This window comes from Delphinapterus leucas, chromosome 11 (genome assembly GCF_059928025.1).
Source record: "Delphinapterus leucas isolate spDelLeu-1000000601 "Yukka" chromosome 11, BTC_Dleu_Yukka2, whole genome shotgun sequence".
In the NCBI taxonomy this organism is placed as follows: Eukaryota; Metazoa; Chordata; class Mammalia; order Artiodactyla; family Monodontidae; genus Delphinapterus; species Delphinapterus leucas.
Window position 1 is genome coordinate 78,390,564 of NC_143139.1, and position 20,770 is coordinate 78,411,333.

A 20,770-nucleotide genomic window follows, 5' to 3' on the forward strand; every position below is an offset into this window, starting at 1 on the left:
GGATTTTCTCCTTCCTATTTGGGTTAAAATGGCCTTTCTTTTTTCTAATTTTTATTGAAATACAGTTGATTTACAGTGTTGTGTTAGTTTTCAGTTATATATATATATATATATTCTTTTTTTACATTCTCTTGTATTATAGGTTATTACAAGATATTGAATAGAGTTCCCTATGCTGTACGAGTTAAGTCCTTGTTGGTTATCTATTTTATATAGTAGTGTGTATATGTCAGTCCCCCAATCCTAACTTATCCCCCCCTCACTTTCCCCTTTAGTAACCATAAGTTTGTTTTCTATGTCTGTGAGTCTATTTGTGTTTTGTAAATAAGTTCATTTGTATAATTTTTTAGATTCCACATATAAGTGATATATGATATTTGTCTTTGCCTTACTTCACTTAGTATGATAATTGCTAGATCCATCCATGTTGCTGCAAGTGGCATTATTTAACTTTTTTATGGCTGAGTAATATTCCATTGTGTGTATATGTGTGTGTGTGTGTGTGTGTGTATGTGTGTATACCACATCTTCTTTATTCATCTGTCGATGGACACTTAGGCTGCTTCCCTGTCTTGGCTATAGTACAATAACTAGTGCTGCTATGAATATTGGGGTGCTTGTATCTTTTTGAATTATGTTTTTCTCCTGATATATGCCCAGGAGTGGGATTGCAGGATCATATGGTTGCTCTATTTTGGTTTTTTAAGGAACCTCCATACTGTTCTCTATAGTGGCTGTACCAATTTACATTCCCACCAACAGTGTAGAGGGTTCCTTTTTCTCCACATCCTCTCCAGCATGTATTATTTGGAGACTTTTTTTTGTTGGCCATTCTGATTGGTGTGAGGTGATAACCTTAATGTTGTTTTGATTTGCATTTCCAATAATTAGTGATGTGGAGCATCTTTTCATGTGCCTTTTGGCCATCTGTATATCTTCTTTGGAGGAATGTCTTTTTAGATGTTCTGCCCATTTTTCGATTGGGTTATTTGTTTTTCTGATATTGAACTGTATGAGCTGTTTGTATATTTTGGAGATTGATTCCTTGTCAGTTGTATCATTTGCAAATATTTTCTCCCATTCTGGATGTTGTCTTTTTGTTTTGTTTATGGTTTTCTTTGCTGTGCAAAAGCTTTTAAGTTTCACTAGGCCCCATTTGTTTATTTTTGTTTTTATTTCCATTACTCTAGGAGACAGATCCAAAAAGATATTACTGCAATTTATGTCAAAGAGTGTTCTGCTTATGTTTTCCTCTAGTAGTTTTATAGTATCTGGTTTTACATTTAGGTCTTTAATCCATTTTGAGTTTATTTTTGTGTATGATTTTAGAGAATGTTCTAATTTCATTCTTTTACATGTTGCTCTCCAGTTTTCCCAGCACCACTTACTGAAAAAACTTCTTTCCTCCATTGTATATTCTCCCCTCCTATGTCATAGATTAGGTGACCATAGGTGCGTGGGTTTATCTCTGGGCTTTCTATCCTGTTCCAGTGATCTATATTTCTGGTTTTGTGCCAGTACCATACTGTTTTGATGGCTGTAGCTTTGTAGTATAGTCTGAAGTCAGGGAGCCTGATTCATCCAGCTCTGTTTTTCTTTCTCAAGATGACTTTGGCTGTTTGGAGTCTTTTGTGTTGCCATACAAATTTAAAAACTCTTTGTTCTAGTTCTGTGAAAAATGAAAATGGCCTTTCTTTTATGGAGTAGTGATAATAGGAGCTGGTAACCCATATTTTAAAATGTACTTACTTTACAATAAAAGAAAAAAGTAGCAACCTAGCAACCTTATATTGGTCCCTGTTTTGGTTTTTGTTTTGTTTTTGTCTTTTTTGTTTGTTTTGTTTTTTCATTTACACATCCATGATGTCCAAAGTCTGGGAATAACCAAGCTAGAATTGTCAAGAATACTACATAAAAGAAATGAGTCTTGAGCAAGACTTTTAATGATAAGAAGGGTAATAATGGTTGAAAATTTGCTGGTAGGGAAGATGCTGTTGGAGAACAGAGGCATAAAAGTGAAGATGAATATAGTGTATGTGCAAAGGACTCTCCTGCTAACAATCTGGACAGTCATGATGGAAATAAGATAAACTCTAAGGATGGAATTGGAGTGAAGACTTTGGCCTTGATTCAGTATATGATAGGGTAGCATTACTGGTGATTAAGGAGAAGAGTGACACATTCTTGGCGCTAGTGGACATTTGATAAGTGTTGATTGAGTGAAAGAGAATGAATGAATGAATGAAATGAATGATAGCCTGGCTTTCAGGGAAGATGAGCATGCGGTATACAATGGAAAGGAAAGAAACAAAGGCAAGAAGACCCGCAGGAAACCATGTTGTAGTGAAAAAGAAAGGGACAAAATATTTACCACTGAATTCAGAAAGAAAATTTGCCTGATGGCTATACCCTCAAACAAAATAAAATTTGGGTCAGCCAGAAAAGCCATTCAGAAAGTGATGGTGCTAATGTGGTGAAGGTTTCCAAATCCTTTGGTCTGGGACTGGGGTTTATAAATTTCTCTGCTGGGATCGAGAAAGCTTTCAAGGGTTTTGTGTTTTTCCCAAGGGAAGTTTAATTTATTATGCAAAGGTTAGCTACCAGAGGCAAAAGGAACAGGAGGCACTACACATTTAACATAAGTGTGGAAATACAGCCTGACTAATAACCAAGGCCCTTCACTTCAACCTAATATTCATTTACTGAGAATGTATATGCATGTCTTTCATTATTCATTTCTGTTAAGTTTTTACTAATTGGATGCTTTTTGTTTTACTTTATTTAAAAATTAATGAACACAAATACATGTAGTGTTTTATAGAACTTTAGAATGATGCCTGGCACCTAATAAAGGTCTATAATATTTGTTGAATGAATAATTGGATGGGTGGATGTACATATGTAAGTATGTTTTGTATGTATATATGTACATACGTGACCCAGGCAAGGTGACAGTATGGGGCTCTAAAAGGAGGGGAAGCAAAGGTATCACCACCACCACTGCCATCACTATCACTATCGTTTTTTTGTTTGTTTTCTTTAATTTTTTTATTGAAGTATAGTGAATTTATAATGTTTCAGGTATACAGCAAAGTAATTCAGTTATACATATACATATATATATTTATATACACATATGTATATACATATATGTATATATGTATACATATAAAAGAATATCTTTTTCAGATTCTTTTCCATTACATGTTATTACAAGATATTGAATTTAGTTCCCTTTGCTATAGTAATCCTTATTGTTTATTTTATATATAGTAGTGTGTATCTGTTAATCCAAAATTCCTAATTTATTCCCCCTCTTCCCTTTTGGTAACCATAAGTTTGTTTTCTGTGTCTGTGAGTCTATTTCTGTTTTGTAAATAAGTTCATTTGTATAATTTTTTTAGAGTCTACATATAAGCGATATTGTATGATATTTGTCTTTCTCTGTCTGACTTAACTTCATTTAGTATGATAATCTTTAGGTCCATCCATGTCACTGCAAATGGCATTATTTCAATCTTCTTATGGCTGAGTAATATTCCATTGTGTATAATATCACATCTTTATCCATTCATCTGTCGATGGACATTTGGTTTGCTTCCATGTCTTGGCTATTGTAAATAGTGCTGCTATGAACATTGGGCTGCATGTATCTTTTCAAATTAGGTATTTCTCCAGATACATGCCCAGGAGTGGGATTGCTTGATCATATGGTAACTCTAGTTTTAGTTTTTAAGGAAGTTCCTTAAAAAAACTATCACTGCATTTGTTGTCTATCCTTTCTGGAGCATTTACTGTGCAAGGCACTGTATAAGTAAATACTTCATATGCATTATCTCCTTCTGGACTCACAAGAATTAGGAGTGTGATGCACATAGGATGACTGGCTCTGTTTTACAAATGAGGAAACAAAGGCATCAAGCAGTTCAGCAACTTGTCCAATGATCATATTCAGAGGTAGAGCCAGGATCTAAATCCCAGCTCTTTCTGACTGGAGAATTTGAGCTCTTTGTTGCTAACCTGGCTTCCCCAGCCCTTGTACCTACTCTACTGCTTTGGGAAATTTGAAAATCAAGGGAGAGGAAGACATAGCTGAACCTCAAGCTAAAACTGGAATACCTCGTGGGGAACACCCTCGAAAGAGATTGTTAAAAATCACTTGCCGACTGAATGGATAACCCAAGAAAGCATGGGGTGTCCCCAGTGTTATCCATGCCAATACATTGTTTACCTTTGGGGAAGACAGGTCCCTTCCAACTATTGCAGATAATATTTCAGCATATTTTTACTTTCTTCCCACATTTAGTAACTTACAGATGCTGTCATTCTTAGGTTTTGTTTTGACTGAGAGAAACACTGTCTAAAACTGCACCAGACCCTGCAGTCACGGTTTCCCCATTTTAAGCCATCATTCCAGAAATCCCCCATCTCTTCTAAAATAGGGACAACAGTCACTGGTTAGCGCTGAAACTTTCTGTGCAAGGCAGTGAGAAAACGGTGATGAACTGGGCTGAAGTACAAACAAAAAGAAAATTCAACGTCTACCAGGATGAAAGATGTATTTGTTTCCGGAAATGTCTTTCAGGCTTTCTTTAAAGACCAAATTACACAATTTGCAGCTGCTTTTTTTTCCCCATGCAACGTACAGTATCTACAGATGTTTTATAGCAGACACCTGCAATGTTTTCTATTTGTCTTAATTATAACAGAGAATGACAGGAGACAAAGTAAAATGGGAAGAAGAGAAGGAGAAAGAGGGGGAGGGAAGCAGGGAGCGAGAGAAGAGGAGCCGGTGCTAGCATCTAAGTGATGGGTAATAAAACCCCAGTGCTCCCCATATCTTTCCCCATATCAATCTCCAAGAGATTGCTTAAGAAATTGACCACCTGCCAGCTATTCAGAGGCTTAAATGCAGTAGTCTCGGTTCAGTACACGTGTAGGCACTTTCCATATTCCCCAGCCTGGTTGACTTGTTCTCCTTCACTGAATTGCAGGGGGAAAAAAATGGTACATTTTTGGAGAGTACTAGAAACTTGGCTTCTGCCTCTGGTCTGCATTGCCCTTCTTTCCCCTTCTGGACAGCATTATACAGATCCCTCCATCGCAGCTCAAATGACAGAGCATAGGCTCCCAGAACTCCTGGAGTACTTCCTGGTGCACTGATAATTTGGCTTTTAACAATGCCCAAGGGCACATAGTTGTGTATTGTTACATTTCACAGCAAGGTCTTATAACCTTAGCACAAGGGTGTCATAAGTGTTTGAGCCCGCCCTACAGTCCTTTGGCTTTCATTTGTCTTGAGACGGGTACATCATTTTTTGTTGATGTATCTTTTAATCTACAAGGTGTCCACAAGCCTGGAAAGGTAGGTGAAATATACATAATGTCATCATGAACATCTTCAATCTGTAGAAAAATAAAATATTATTTTAAACTTTAATTTATCCTTGTGTGCATAGGATTGGACAAGCCACTAACTGGGAGTTAGGGAAGAAAACAGTGGATCCAGAAGTCCACTGTTTAACCACCCTTTTTCATTTTCTTATATTTGAAATGCTTGTGATATATCCCCGAAAGAAGCGCCCACCTATATGCCCAAGGAAACTTATGCAAAAATGTTCACTGAGGCATAGATTACAATAGTGCGCACACACACACACAAAACCCTACTGACTATCCCTCAGGTGGATAATGGATAAATAAATAATTGTGTAACATACAGTAGAATATTATATAAAACATATAAATGAATAATAGACTACCACAGAGCAGTTGTAAATGAATTACAGAGATATACATCAATCTGGATATGCTTCAAAAGTAGGTTGAGCAAAAGAAAAAAATGAAGTGATATAGAAGGATACATATAGGGAGATACTATTTAAAGTTTTGAAAACAGGAAAAATATATAATATTTATAGATGTATAAATATATACTAAACTTCTTTTTAAGGGCAGGTTAATTAATGGTCAATACCAAATTCAAGTTTGTGGTCACCTCTTGGATGAAGGAAGGAAATGAGGTCAAGTAAGAATGCCCAAGAGGTTTCATTTGTAAAATTTCCTTTCTTAAGCTGTTTGTTATATTGGTTTCTACTTTTTTGTATACATGAAATATTTCATAAATTAAAAAGAAACACATCGTTTACCTTCCTCATCTTGTTGGCCAGCAAGCTTAGTATGGTTACTGGCTCACCTATCAGTAAATAACTATTACATGTGAGTAATGAGCCTGGTCTCATTATACAACTGTAACTGTGTCATTCATATCTGGTTCCATTATTTGGGGTTTTAATGACAACTTAAAACAATTTTAAAACTAATGTCAAGCTATATAGGTGCCCAATTTTAGAAAACTCTGTCTATGAATATATTAATTTTTAATATAAGGTAGTAGAGCCTCAGTAAATGTTTAATTAAATTGAGGTGGATTCCCAGTGCAATTCCTGTCTTTTGTGAGTTCCCTAGTTACACTTTAAATTATTTGATTTTCCAAAATTAGATATTTGCCAAACTTTTCACATGATTTTTTGGTTATGCAAAATGAGTTCACTTGTAAAATCTAGCTGCTGTCCATAATTTCAATGTTTTTAAAAATATATTAGGGAAGAAGTTTCTCTTTGCTAAAGATCACCTCCTATTTTTACTTTACACTTCAGTAAAGCTTTATGAGTTGCAACTTTGACACTAAAATTTCCATGGCAAAAGATTTTCTTTTTTTTGTCATAAACACAAGTATGATTGAGAAGAAGGCTTTAGTGACAGCAGTTTTCTTCATAATTAAATTCATTACTTAAAATGCTGGGTTAAGATGCGTAGGAATTTTATTACAACAAGGACATTTTCAACTGGATCTTTGGAGGTGACACAAAATTAATTGCTATAAAATTACCTTTGGTTGTGTTTGATATTTAAGATAACATTTATACATTTTTTATTTAATAGCTTAGAATGGAGCATGTCTAAAACCATATTCTGCTCAAGTACAAATCGCCCTGAACCCTCCCTTTAAATGGTCCACAGTGTGAAAACTCAGTAGATTTCTAAGTAGTGCCACAACTTTCCTAAGCTAATTCTCCCCCAACAGATTCACAGGAATTTCTTGACCTGATTTCTTGTCATTATAAAAGCAATTCAGAACTGATGTAGAGGATTTGCAAAATACTGTAAGGTACAAAGTAGAAAATAAAAGTTACTCAGAAATCCGCTACTGTGAAGCAACCAATGTTAACATTTAAATGTATCCTCGGGGCCTTCCCTGGTGGTTCAGTGATTAAGAATCCGCCTGCCAATGCAGAGGACACAGGTTCAAGCCCCGGTCCAGGAAGATCCCACATACCCTGGAGCAACTAAGCCCGTGTGCCTCAACTACTGAGTCTGTGCTCTAGAGCCCATAAGCAACAGCGACTGAAGGCCGCTCACCTAGAGCCTGTGCTCCGCAACAAGAGAAGTCACTGCAATGAGAGGCCCACACCACCGCAACAAAGAGTAGCCCCTGATCTCTGCAACTAGAGAAAAACCCGCGCACAGCAACGAAGACCCAACGCAGCCAAAAATAAATAAATTTATTAAAAATAAATAAATAAATGTATTCCCTATAGCACATCTGTTTTCCCTAATAGCCAGAAAAAAACCATCTTCAGACTGAAAAGTATTGAGATTTGTAGCAACTATCCATATTCCCTAAAGGTGTAGCACAGATGGGCCTTTTCAGAGTCTATTGGCTGGGAAAATGCCTGAGTTGGGAATATTTAGGCCTGGTGGTTGGAGTGAAATGCAATTAGAAAAATCAGGATGTAAGTGGATCCAAAGCAATTGTCCAGAGTTCTCTGTCCGAGTAATAAAGTGTATGGTAATGATCCATAGGAAAGGAAAAAAACCAAATCTTTGTTTTGTCCTTTGGAGGCTGGTCATTTGATCTCTCTTTCAGAGATGCATTAGTATTTCCCTGACAAATGGCTCATTTATTCATATATGCACTTGTTCATTTGATAGATTTTATTCTGTGTCTTTGCTTCCCAGCAGACATGTCCTTTCTCAGTCTTTATTTTAAAAATATTTATCAGGTGCCCACTATATGCCAGAGACTGTGCACTTGATGGGCTCCACTTAGGCAGTCCCTACTTTCAAAAACTCACCTCTAATGACTCCAGCTCTTTTCAGATTCAGCTGGGATCTCTCCTACCATGAACCTGTCTCTTCAGCTTCCCCCTGGTGTTTCCCTGTAAACGCATGTATGCTCTGTCACACCCACTCTATCCCATACATGCTTATTTACATGTCTGTCCCCCTCCTTGAGATCCGGGAGCAAAGTAGGTGGATTTCAAGGAAACAAATTTATTTTTCCATTGTTTATGAAAGTTTCTTGTTAAATTTTGATTTGCATGTTTTTGACTACAACTGAGATTGAACTTTTTTTTTCGCATTTGTTATCTTCCCATTGCATTTTTTTCTGTTTTCATACTTCTTCAGAACCTTTCCTCAATTTTTTACTTGTATGCTTACCTATTTTCCTCTTGTTGATTTCCAAGATTCCTCATGATCAAGGCTATTCATCCTTTTTATATGTTTTGTGAATTTTTGTCAGGTTTTCACTTGGCTCTCAATTTTCATTTACTGTTTGGTAGTTCTTATTTTTAAAGCTGGGTTAGTCAAATCGAGAGCATTTAGTTGGTTTTATTCAGACTTGCCCGAAAAAGGATTTAAGGTAGCTTACAAATATGCATTCGCTGAAACCAGATAAGAAAAATGAGGCCAATAAAACAAATAAAAGTAGGAAAGTAAGATGGAGCCAGGAATTGCGTTAATTTCTTGAAAAAAGATGCTGTTACAAGCTTTAGTCTTACTAGGGGTCAGCCACATAGTTGTGTGCTTTCCTGCAACATGTTTTGGCAAGTAAATATAATGCATTACAAGATCAACTTTGTAATGAGGGAAAAACAGACCATGGACTTAAGAGAAGTGCTGCTGTTCCTGGTACTAATTCCAGAAAACTGTTTTTCCTAAGGTTCCTCATGAGGATATGCTCTAAGTAAACTGTGTCTTCACCAGCAGCCTACAGTAAAATACAACACATTTCAAAGATCATTGCAAGGACTGTAGACGACTCTTTCAAGGGTTTTTCATTTATTTTATTTTCACAAAACAATATCCATTTCTGATTCATTGGTTTATAGCAATTTGGAAGGCATGTATTGTAGCAAGGGAGGGATGTCAAGGAAAGGGGTATTTTTATTGATCTTTAGAACAGTTTTGCTTTTGTCTGAGGAAAAATACTTCAGTGTGTGTGTGTGTTTTTTTTTTTCTTAGAGCAATTTCTCTGGTTAAAAATATTTTTCACATATATTTGGGGTGGTGTGGAAAAACACACCCAAACAGCTATTCTTCAAAACTTCAAAGGCTGATGCTCTGAACTGCTTGAAGTAAATTGGTTTATGAATCTTGACACTGCATTCAGAATGAACACAAGAGACAACTAGCACTGCAGCAATCAGGCAACCACAAATATATAGTTCTGCTTGAGATGCTGTAAGTCAAATTCTAAAGGAGAGAAAAAAGAACTGATTTTGCAAGAGATGGGTAGGCATGCAAATACTCTTATTATGTGTACCTTTTCTGGATTTCTGATTGAGGGAGAATAATTTTTCTAACATAAAAGTTAATATTTTTTGCTGATAGAGGGTTATAATTTTTATAGAATAGTGGATTCACAGGTTTAAAAGAACCATAAAGGTTATTCAGTTGAATTCTCTAAGCTGAATTCCCTCTGGACTGTCCCTATCAAGGAACAACCAGCCCCCACTTAAGTAGCATCATAGCTTAGTGGTTAAGAGAGCCATCAGTCCATGTGGGTTGGAGTTCTGGTTTTCCTATTTACCATCTTTATGAACTTGGCAAGTTTCTTAACCTGTCTGTACTTGTTTTCTCATCTGTAAATTAGGGATAGATAAAGCACCAAAAACAGTGGGCTAGAGATCAATAATGGGGATCTCCTACTATCATTACTATTATTACATTCTTACAGTATTACACACACCTTCCATGAAAGTTCAGTTCTGCCTACAAAGACCATAATTTTGTTTGTTTGTTTTCAGTAATAAGGGGAGTTCGTTTCTGGTAGTAGCAGAGTAGCATTTATTGAACGACCATCTACCCATCACAGTTTTGAGTTTTTGACTAAAAAAACAGCATAAACAATTATAAGATCAGAATTAAATAACTGTTTGAAAATCCTGGGGAGTGACTAAAAAGATGCAGACACTGGAGGGGACATGATTCTTGCAATAAGGGAAACAAAGTAGGTGAGATCCACACTGGACAGCTTTTTCCTTGAGGACACTCCTCATTTTGTAACGTACTTAAGAAACAGAGCCCAGTCAGGAAGAGGCTGACTGATTGGATTGAAAATTCAGAAGTCAGAGTGTGGTGTTGCTGGAGTTGCTGGAAATTAAAGAGGGATGTTCCAGAAAATAAGGCAGGGAGGGGAACCCCCAAATCTGTGGACAAATTCTCCTCCAATTGTTGGCTGACTACCAAACTGCAGGTGCCCACAATGAGACCTCGGGGAATCCAGTGGAAAACACCAGTGGAATTAAAGGTACTGAGCAGAGATTTCATCCAGTGCTTGGCGCTGGGGAGACAAGTTTTGGAATTCAAGTCCAGCCAAGTAGGAACTTACTGAATTCTTTGTGCTTTCCATTGAAACCCTAAGAGGGCCACACCTTAAGAATAAAGATGCAGGACTAAGGACTACAACTGAGGCCCAAGGGCAAAACAACAATAAGCCCATCCCATCAAGGCTCCACAAGATCAAGGTGATTCATCAGTATGTCTACTAGAACAAAACTCAGCACTTTCCAAAGGAAGGAAACATATCATCTACAGCCCACAATGTACAGTATACCAGGAAAAATTACTGTATCTACAAAGAAGCAGGAAAGTGTGGCCCACAATCAAGGGAAAAAACAATCAAACAGATCCACAAAGTCCCAGATGTTAGAATCAGCAGATAAAGACTTTAAAATAACCATGATATACATGTGAAGAATCTACTGGGAAAGATTGATAAAATGGGTGATGAGATTGGGAATATCAGGAAAGATATGGAAACTAGTAAAAAAAAAATGGAAATCCTCAAACTGAAAACTATAATATTTGAAATTAAAAATTCATTGGATGAACTTAACAGCAAATTAGGTACCACAGAAGAAAATAAAAGGATGGAGAAACATATACCATACAAACACTAAACATAAGGAAGCTGGTGTGATTCTATTAACATCAAGGTATATCTCAAGGCATGGATTACTGCCAGAGGCAAAACAGAACATTTCATAATTATAAAAACATCAGTTCATTAAGATGACAGAACAATCCCAAGTGTGTATGCATCTAATTGATAAAGGTTTATTTTTTCAACATCTGGTATAGGGAGAGTTGTCTTGATTTGGAAGTTGTTTGATATGTCTATTGGAGCAGGTGGCTTCTGTGAGCCATAGGTGTGGGCTGGCTTTGTTGCTTCAGAGAGACAGGTAAAACTATTTGAGACAAAATAATAGAGTTAACAATCTTTCTACTTTGCCCAGGACTGAGATGTTTCTTGGGACATGAACTTTCAGTGCAAAAATCAGGACAATCCCCAAATTGGAAAAAGTCCCAGGCAATCTGGGTTGGTTACTCATCCTACAAAGAGAGGAATAAGAGAGTAAATAGAGTTTGTTTTCTATGTCCGAGTCTGTTTCTGTTTTGTAAATAAATTCATTTGTATTCTTTTTAGATTCCACATATAAGTGATCCCATATGGTATTTGTCTTTCTCTATCTGACTTGCTTCACTTAGTATGATAATCTCTAGGTCCATACACGTTGCTGCAACTGGCATTATTTCATTCTTTTTTATGGCTGAGTAATATTCCATTGTGTATACATACAACATTTTCTTTATCCATTTAATTACCTTTTAAATATCTGCTATAAATTGTTTACATCAGACTGCCAGTTGGTCCCAAAACATCTCAGGGAAAGAAGAGTGTGTGTGTGTGGGGGGGTGCACGCATTCCCATGGAATTGACCCCAATGCCACAGGATGGTGCTTCAGCATTCCTTATAACAGATATCTCTCTAGTTACAGTGGGGTTACATCCTGATAAACCTGTTGTAAGTTGAAAATATCATAAGCAAAAAAATGCATTTAATACACCTAACCTTCCGAACATCAGAGCTTAGCCTAGCCTACCTTAACCATGCTTAAAATGCTTACATTAACCTGCAGTTGGGCAAAATCATGTAACACAAAGCCTATTTTATAATAAGGTGTTGAATATCTCATGTATTTTACTGAATACTGTAATGAAAGTGAAAAACAGAATGGTTGTATGGGTCCAGAATGGCTATAAGTGTATCGGTTGTGGACACTCGTGATCACGTGGCTGATTGGGAGCTGCGGCTCACTGCCGCTGCCCAGCATCATCAGAGAGTATTGTACCATATATCACTAGTCCAGGAAAAGCTCAGAATTCAAAGTATGGTTTCTACTGAACGCATATTGATTTTGCACCATTGTAAAGTGGAAAAATCATAAGTGGATCCCTTGGGGGACTGTTTATTTTTCTAGCACACTTATGGTGAAAAGGAAGTATTCTGATTGCTCTTTTTTTCCTCCTCAAGGGATGAGGAAAACTGAGAAATAAATCAAGACTGTGACATTAGACTGAGGAATTTTTCAGCAATATCTGTGAGCTTTTGGAGATTTGGTGAGAAGAAATAGTCATGATTCAATATCTTGCTTGCACAGCAGGCTCCAGTTCAGACTTGGATCTCGCCCCATCTGATCATTTATGATGTATCCAAGAGCTCCAGGTATTGCTTTGAGTTTTTGCTCTCGCTCAGCTGGCCTCTTGCAGCCATCAGGGCATTTTAACTGCCACTGAGGCAGTTTAACTACTTCCCTTCCTGTTACTTACAGATCTGTCTCTCTCTTCAGCTTCCTCTCAGTTTGTCCAACTGATCTACTTCCTTATCAAGTTGCTTTGGCTTCTCCAGTCATTCCTGTCTTTTGAAAAGAATAAAATTTCAAAATAAAAATGAGTTTTGCATGTGTACTTAATCCTTCATTTTATTCAATACACATTTTTTGATCATTGCTGTACACTAAACACAGTGCCAGGCTTTGGAAACACAAAGATCTGTGAGCTGTGGCCCAGCCCATAAGATGCTGCTAGTCTATTAAGGACAACAGAAATGCAGACTTACAATTCATGGTACAACAATAAAGATGTTAGAACAAAGCCTGAGGAAATGTTTAGGAAGAGAGGGAACTAACAAGGGTTCAGGGAGAGGAGATGATGCAAGTTACTTAGCTAGGGAAGGAAAGAACAAAATAGGGAAGAAAGGCAAAAATGAGAATCCCTAGCCCAAGGTATTGTTAGTTGAGCCCAGAACGACTACTTCCGGAAAGAGGAAGAATTGAGAAGATGTATTGGGTAGATGAAATGCCTAATGAGACCATAAATGAGGAGAATTGCTTCTTACAGCATATGAAAAGGTAATTTTTATCAGATAATGAAATTGTTTTCAGTCTCCAGAATGAAAATGAATCCCTTGCTAATGCAAATCATGCTAATAAAGAGAGTGAGAGAGAATGTTGGAATTACACTTGGCCAGCGGTAGGCAGAAACCAACCTAAATAGTCTAGCGGAAAAAAAAGAAAGATAATGAAGTAATCAAAATAATTGCTTAATAGGGAATGTGAAAGATCTGAAATGTTAAATTATAAATGTACATTTTCAAGAAAAATGAGGTGACCTTAAGGAGCAGATTAGAAACACAAACTCATGCCGGGTAGAAACTGATGCTTTTCATTTGCAAAGCTGAGGATTAATTAAATCTGGGCGAGCTCTTTGAAATCCACAAGTGTGAGTTACATTAGAATACAATGCAACTGGTATGTTGGTATCATAATTAATGATTAGCATGGACTGCTTTATTAAATCTGTTCTGGTGTAGTGATGTAACAGATGTGAAATGAAGAGGACAAAAATGTGTTATTTAAAACCAAAACTGACTTTAGGAGCATCTGCTTTCAAAAGTGAGGAGGGAAGCATAATTTATTTAGTAGGGAATATACTGATCCCTTCCCCCTTTGAAATTGCCTTGAGACCCATCCCACCATGGAGGGCACTTTGCCCCTCACCAACCTCTGTAGGAAACTAGAGAAGAGTGGGGAAGAGGGTGCCATCAATTATTTTTCAGTTACCTTTGAATCGATCTCTTGCTTCAGCTATATAATTTCAGAGACTGGTAGCAGAGCTTGGTGCTTCTCAAGACAGAAGAGCTGGAGAAAACGGTCCGTTGTTTACAGAGCATATTAAGTATAAGTAAATGGAAGCCCTGAGCAAGGAGGAGGTAGTGGTCTAAATTGTTTTACAGGAAAAGCTAAAGGGAAATTCATTTACTGGGGAGACCAATGGAAAGGAGGAGTAGGAAAAGAAACAACCCTGAGGGGAAAAGGGTGAGAAGCAACAGAGAGACTTAAAGTCCCTTCCCTTGCTCCACACACAGATGCCTTCTGTGAAAGACAGACATCAATGCGGAAATCAGGGAAGACTGGTCCCGGACTAGGGTGCAGGAGGGAAGATGATCCATAAACTGAATTAATTCAGAGACCTGGGAATTCCGAGCCAAAGGTGATATAAAAACAGAAACCACATTCCAATCCCAGAATGTTGGAATTAACACAGAGCTGGCAAGAGATAGAAACTAACCTACAGAGCCTTGGGGGAGGACATGGGAGAAGATGGAATTACAGCGAAGTTTACTCTAATGGTGGGCCAACTCACCTAATATTACATACTGAAAGATGGTTTTTAATTTAAGTTTGGCTGTTACTTTGAGTTTGACATAAAGATTCTAATTTTGAGTTTGGTTTGCGCTGCTCAAACTTTAGAATATTTAGAGATGCTCCTCTCGGTCACATTTAAAAGATTTCTGAAAATCTATTCAGATTCTATTCTGAAAATCCTTGCATCAAGTGGGAATAGCCACATATGTAATTTTTAAATTTGTTTTTAAATGCAGTAAAAGTTGCTTTCTGATAACGAGAATAGAAATTTGCCCTGTTCCCCAGACTGCTCTCAGCCAGTGACTAAGCAACACAGGGATACTGAGGCAGGCCTGTCCCCATGAGACGTGGGACTCCTGTGAGAGGTGACTTTGGCCCTGCAATTCCCCAGCATCCTGACTGAAACTTTCTTAGAACCTCCTTCCCTGTCTCCATCATGCTTTACATCCCTATGCTTTCTCCACCTTTTTTCCTTCCCCCGTTTCCCTCATAGTTCTTTCACCCTATGAATATCTTGGACATCGAATCCAGCCCTGAATCTGCTGCTCAGAGCACCCAAACTAGCACATTTAACCCCTCACTCTGGAAACACTTTTAGGGAAGGAAAAAAAAAAGCACTGTTTTCTCTTCCTTTCTAGGTTCACTGACTAAGGCTCTATGAACTAGATGACAAAAGACAGATTAACAAGAGAAAAACAGAATGTATTAACGTGTGTGACATGCATACACATGGGAGAAACTCAGTGACAAGTAACTCAAAGGGGTGGTTAGAACTTGGGCTTATAGAGCATCTTAACAAAGGACGATAAATTCCTAGAGAAATGACAAGACAAAAAAAAAAAGGTTAAGTTTTCCAAGGGTGGCAAACTGGGGGAAAGTAAATATATGGGGGAAACCACTGGAATATATTTTGTTTGTTCAGGCCATCTCGGTGCCAACTTTTATCTTCTTCACGGCCATAAACTTCCCTGGGAGAGGGGATATATTGGCAGTCCTCATTTCTCAGAAGTTCCTGCTCTTTGATAGATAAGAGAAGCTCTGGGAAGGCTTCTTTTTGCATCTGTTGAATCTCAAAATAACCCTTATGCTTAAGTGGCATATTTTGGGGTGGCATATTTTGATCCCCTAGACACTACACTGTGGGATATGGAATCCAGTATCCTGAGAGGCTTCAGAAAGGGCCAGATGACATGACCTAAAAGAGTGGGGCAGTTGACTCCATATGGGTGGACTTTGTTCAGTGGGAAACAAGAGGCAGATGCGGTCCGGGCAAACAGATTCCTCTTCTCCCTTCCTCTCAGTCGGAGGCATTGTTTCTCTGTACAGTCATCTTGAGGATTTCTAAATACTCAACAAACACATTTGCTGAGCAAACTGATGTATCTCTTCCCGGCGCATCAGGAAACAGTAGCCAGTGTGGTAACATAGTTCACATCCTTTCCTCCTTCACTCAAGTCTTTCCCCCACTTACTCGCCCTAGATTATCCCTCCCTGCCTCCTCTGTAAAGTACCAGCACTGATTTCTGGCCCTAAACTCTGTTGTCTGGGAAACCTGGGCTAAGACAATTTTTAAACTAATCCTAGGTATGGATATACAAGTAAGAAGTAGCCTCTGGAAGTGGAGGAAAACAGCCTAGACTAAGACAATAGTATAATTTGGATGCCTCAAGGCAAAATGGAGGGTGGCTTTTCCAGAAATGGAAAGAAGTTCAATTTTGCTGGTGTAGCACAAGCCTGGGTACTGGGGTCAGGGCTGTGAGAGAAATGGCTAGAGAGGCATCTGGGCACAAATTACTGTATGGGGCATATTAAGGAGTTGTGAAAGCTGAAAACGAGCGAGGCCCTGTGGGCCTCCCAGGCATGGAGGCCCTTTTGTCCCCCATTTCTTGTAGGCAGGACTCCAGCCTCATGTTCCCGGAGTTCCAGATTCGGGGAGTTGCTCATCAAGGGAGGGGCAACCAAGATACCAGCTGAGGCAAGATTCAAAGGACCAGAGAAGCTCATCAAGATTAGGAGACCTGAGGTGAGATTAAGGGAATGCAAGCCCTGCTCACACCCTAATCTTGTCAGAGACCCTACCTTTGAACCATTGTTATAAGACCCCTCATCAAATCCTCCTGGGTTGGGACACACAGTTTTTTGAGGTAGAAGCCCAGTTTGTCTCCCTTTGCCTGGCAAAGCTATCCTTTTCTTTCTTTCTTTTTTTCTTTTTTATAAATTTATTTATTTATTTTTGGCTGCATTGGGTCTTTGTTGCTGTGCGCAGGCTATCTCTAGTTGCGGCAAGTGGGGGCTACTCTTCATTGCCGTGGGCAGGCTTCTCATTGTGGTGGCTTTTGTTGAGGAGCACAAGCTCTAGGCACGCAGGTTTCGGTAGTTGTGGTTTGCGGACTCTAGAACTCAGGCTCAGTAGTTGTGGCGCACGGGCTTATTTGCTCCATGGCATATGAGATCTTCCCGGACCAGGGCTCAAACCCATATCCCCTGCACTGGCAGACGGATTCTTAACCACTGCGCCACCAGGTAAGTCCAGCTATCCTTTTCTACTTCACCCAAAACTCTGTCTCCGAGATTTGATTTGGCACCCGTGTACAAAGAGGCTGAGCTTTTGGTAACAAAGCTAGAGAGGACTTGCAGCCAGGAAGTAGCAGTCATATTTGCATTTCAGATCTCTGTGGCTGCAGTAGGGAGACTAGATTGAAAGTGGCAGGAAAGATGTAATAATCTTTGCAAACATTCACTAGCGTTGTGGCATTGATGTTAATTTTTATGATAAAATGAAAGCCTATTATACCTTAGCTATACCAATTTTGAGTAGCCTAATAGTATTATTTCTTACTACCAACTGAAGTATTATTCTCTTTAAAGTTATTCTGGGAAAAACCCATGGAGTAAAATGAAGGGCTAATTTTTATGTTAATAGATGTGTAAATGGAGTTTATTAGGGGTATTTTTAAACCTTTGGGATGTTAAGAAAAATTATCCAAAAGTTGGAAATGGGCAAAAAAAGATTACTGAGTGTCTTATCAGTGGAGTGCTGGGCATTGACTAACATGTCCAAGGTAGGTAGCTGATTCTCTAGGGGTGTGAACTTCTATTTGACACTTTATTTACTATGATTAGGAAATTTTAAGGGGGGAAGTGGCTGCTTCCCACTAGCTATCTATTTTACATTTGGTAGTGTATATATGTCAATGCCACTCTCTCACTTCGTCCAAGCTTACCCTTCCCCCCCCGTGTCCTCAAGTCCATTCTCTACATCTGCATCTTTATTCCTGTCCTGCCCCTAGGTTCTTCAGAACCTTTTTATTTTTAATATTCCATGTATATGTGTTAGCATATGGTATTTATTTTTCTCTTTCTGACTTACTTCACTCTGTATGACAGACTCTAGGTCCATCCACCTCACTACAGATAACTCAATTTCCTTTCTTTTTATGGCTGAGTAATATTCCGCTGTATATATGTGCCACATCTTCTTTATCTATTCATCTGTTGATGGACACTTAGGTTGCTTCCATGTCCTGGCTATTGTAAATAGAGATGCAATGAACACTGTGGTACATGACTCTTTTTGAATTATGGTTTTCTCAGGGTATATGCCCAGTAGTGGGATTGCTGGGTCGTATGGTAGTTCTACCTTTAGTTTTTTAAGGAACCTCCATACTGTTCTCCATAGTGGCTGTACCAATTTACTCTTCCTCCACGTTTAAGGACCCTTGTGATAACACTGAGAACACTCAGATAACCCAGGATAACCTTGTTATTCTAACGTCACTTGATTAGCAACCTTAATTCTCCTTTACCATTTATGGTAACATCCACAGATTCTTGGCATTAGGATATGGAACTCTTTGGGGAGCCATTTTTCTGCCAGCCACACAGTCTTTTGAGGATCTCAGCTTTATGCAAGGATCTTTGTTCTAACTTGCCACTCTGCAGTCCCAGGCCTCACAGTTATTAAAACCTACACCGTTAGGTTAACCAAACCAAATGCTTCATCCAGCGAGGCTACAGAATCAGCTCATACTCTCTCTACCTTGGATTTCATTTCTCCCTTTCCTTCTTTGGGGATTTCTTAGAATAAGAAATCTTATTACTTAAAGGAATATTTGTTACATTTACCCAGCATTTCTAGGGGCTCATAGTAGGAGAATTTGGAGATTATCTGGGCAAAAATATTGCCAGAAAAATAAATCTCCAATATGATCTTATTCAATCAACCAGGGTATAAATAGGGCATATATTCAAATACTTAAAAGTTATGTCAAGCTATAATTTTTTAAGCTAAAATATATTCTGTCATCCTAACTTGACAAATACACTTACATCATGACCTGGAAGGCCCGATGTGGATGCAGGATTCTCAGATTCCTTGATGTGCTATGCAGGAACTTGGCTGTACAAGGTGAGATGCCCCCAGCTGTGGCCTGTCTCCTTTCTCTTTTTGCACCTGGCTCCACCCAGCACTGTGATAGGCCTCATACACATGCATGTTCCCCGCCACCCTCCCCGTGCCCCGCCTGACTATGAAGTTCTGTCCAAACCTTTGACAACTAGGCAACTGTGGCCACTTCTCTGGCCTGAGTTGTGTATACAAATAGCAAGTTCTGGCTTCAACAGCAAGAACCTGGAGAAGAATCCCATGAAGGTTCTGGATATGAGCTGAGGGCAGTCTAGACAGGGAATTCTATGGTTCTGTGCACCTGAGGTTAAAGGGGGGAGCGTGGGCTCCAGCAGGCCAGTCTTCTTAGGCCTATGGATCTGGCTCTGTGGGAAGGGGAGTGCCCAGAGTACAGCTTTCTAAAGCACTGTGCCTGGGGCAGGAGGCCCTCTTGCCTGGCTCTCAGCATAGTTCTGCAATTGGCTGTCAAAATATTTCCAGTTGTACCTGTACTGTAAATTGTAACTGTCCCAAGTTATTTCTTGCCTCACCTATTGCAATAGCTTCCTAACTGGTATCCTGGCCACTTGTGTCATCCTCGGTCATTAAGAGTCAGAAAACCTGTTTCCAAATCCTGGCCCTGCTATTTATTAATTGTATAACTTTAGACTGGTTAATTAACCTTTTGAGCCTCAATTTGCACAACATAGCTGCTCCCAAATTCCTGACTCACAGGCACTATAAGAAATAAAAAGTATTTATTGTGTGTTAAGCCGTTACTTTCCAGAGTAATTTGTTAAACAGAAAGACAAAACTAATACATTACCATTCCACCCCTGCTTCTCAAACATGGCATTGATGTCTATTATTCCAGAGGGCCTTTCTAAAAACCTAATATAAAAACAGTAATGAAGATCTTCAACTAGAAACATTTAAAAACATTCTACCCATTCTAGTCTATTGATTCTTCAATAGTCTAAGCATGGATTTTTTCTTTTTTTCAAGATAAAGGTTAAGAAATCAAACAAAAAAACTATAAACTGTACATGTCAGGTCTCTCTAATATCAGTGACTCTTCTCATGACATAAATTAAGGGATGGAGGCAATGCTGTGTGCTATGTCCCATGCCCCAGTTCTAAGCCCATCCATCTTGCCCCACAGTACCGCAGCTACAACACCCTTTAAAGGCAGTCCTTAAATAACAAGAGACCTTATTCTTCCTGACATTTATCTGGTAATACTGAGGAATAGGCTGGTTTGGTTGGTGAAACATTGTATTTAATACTTGCCAGGATTATGAGATTCAAACTGCCTGTAGAACCTGGCCAATGTCTAAGATAGTCATGGACGTAATTGTCTTTTAATTAATTAATTAATGGCTGCGTTGGGTCTTTGTTGCAGTGCGCAGGCTTCTCATTGCAGTGGCTTCTCTTGTTGCGGAGCACGTGCTCTAGGCACGTGGGCTTCAGTAGTTGCAGCTTGTGGGCTCTAGAGCGCCGGCTCAGTAGTTGTGGTGCATGGGCTGAGTTGCTCCGCGGCATGTGGGA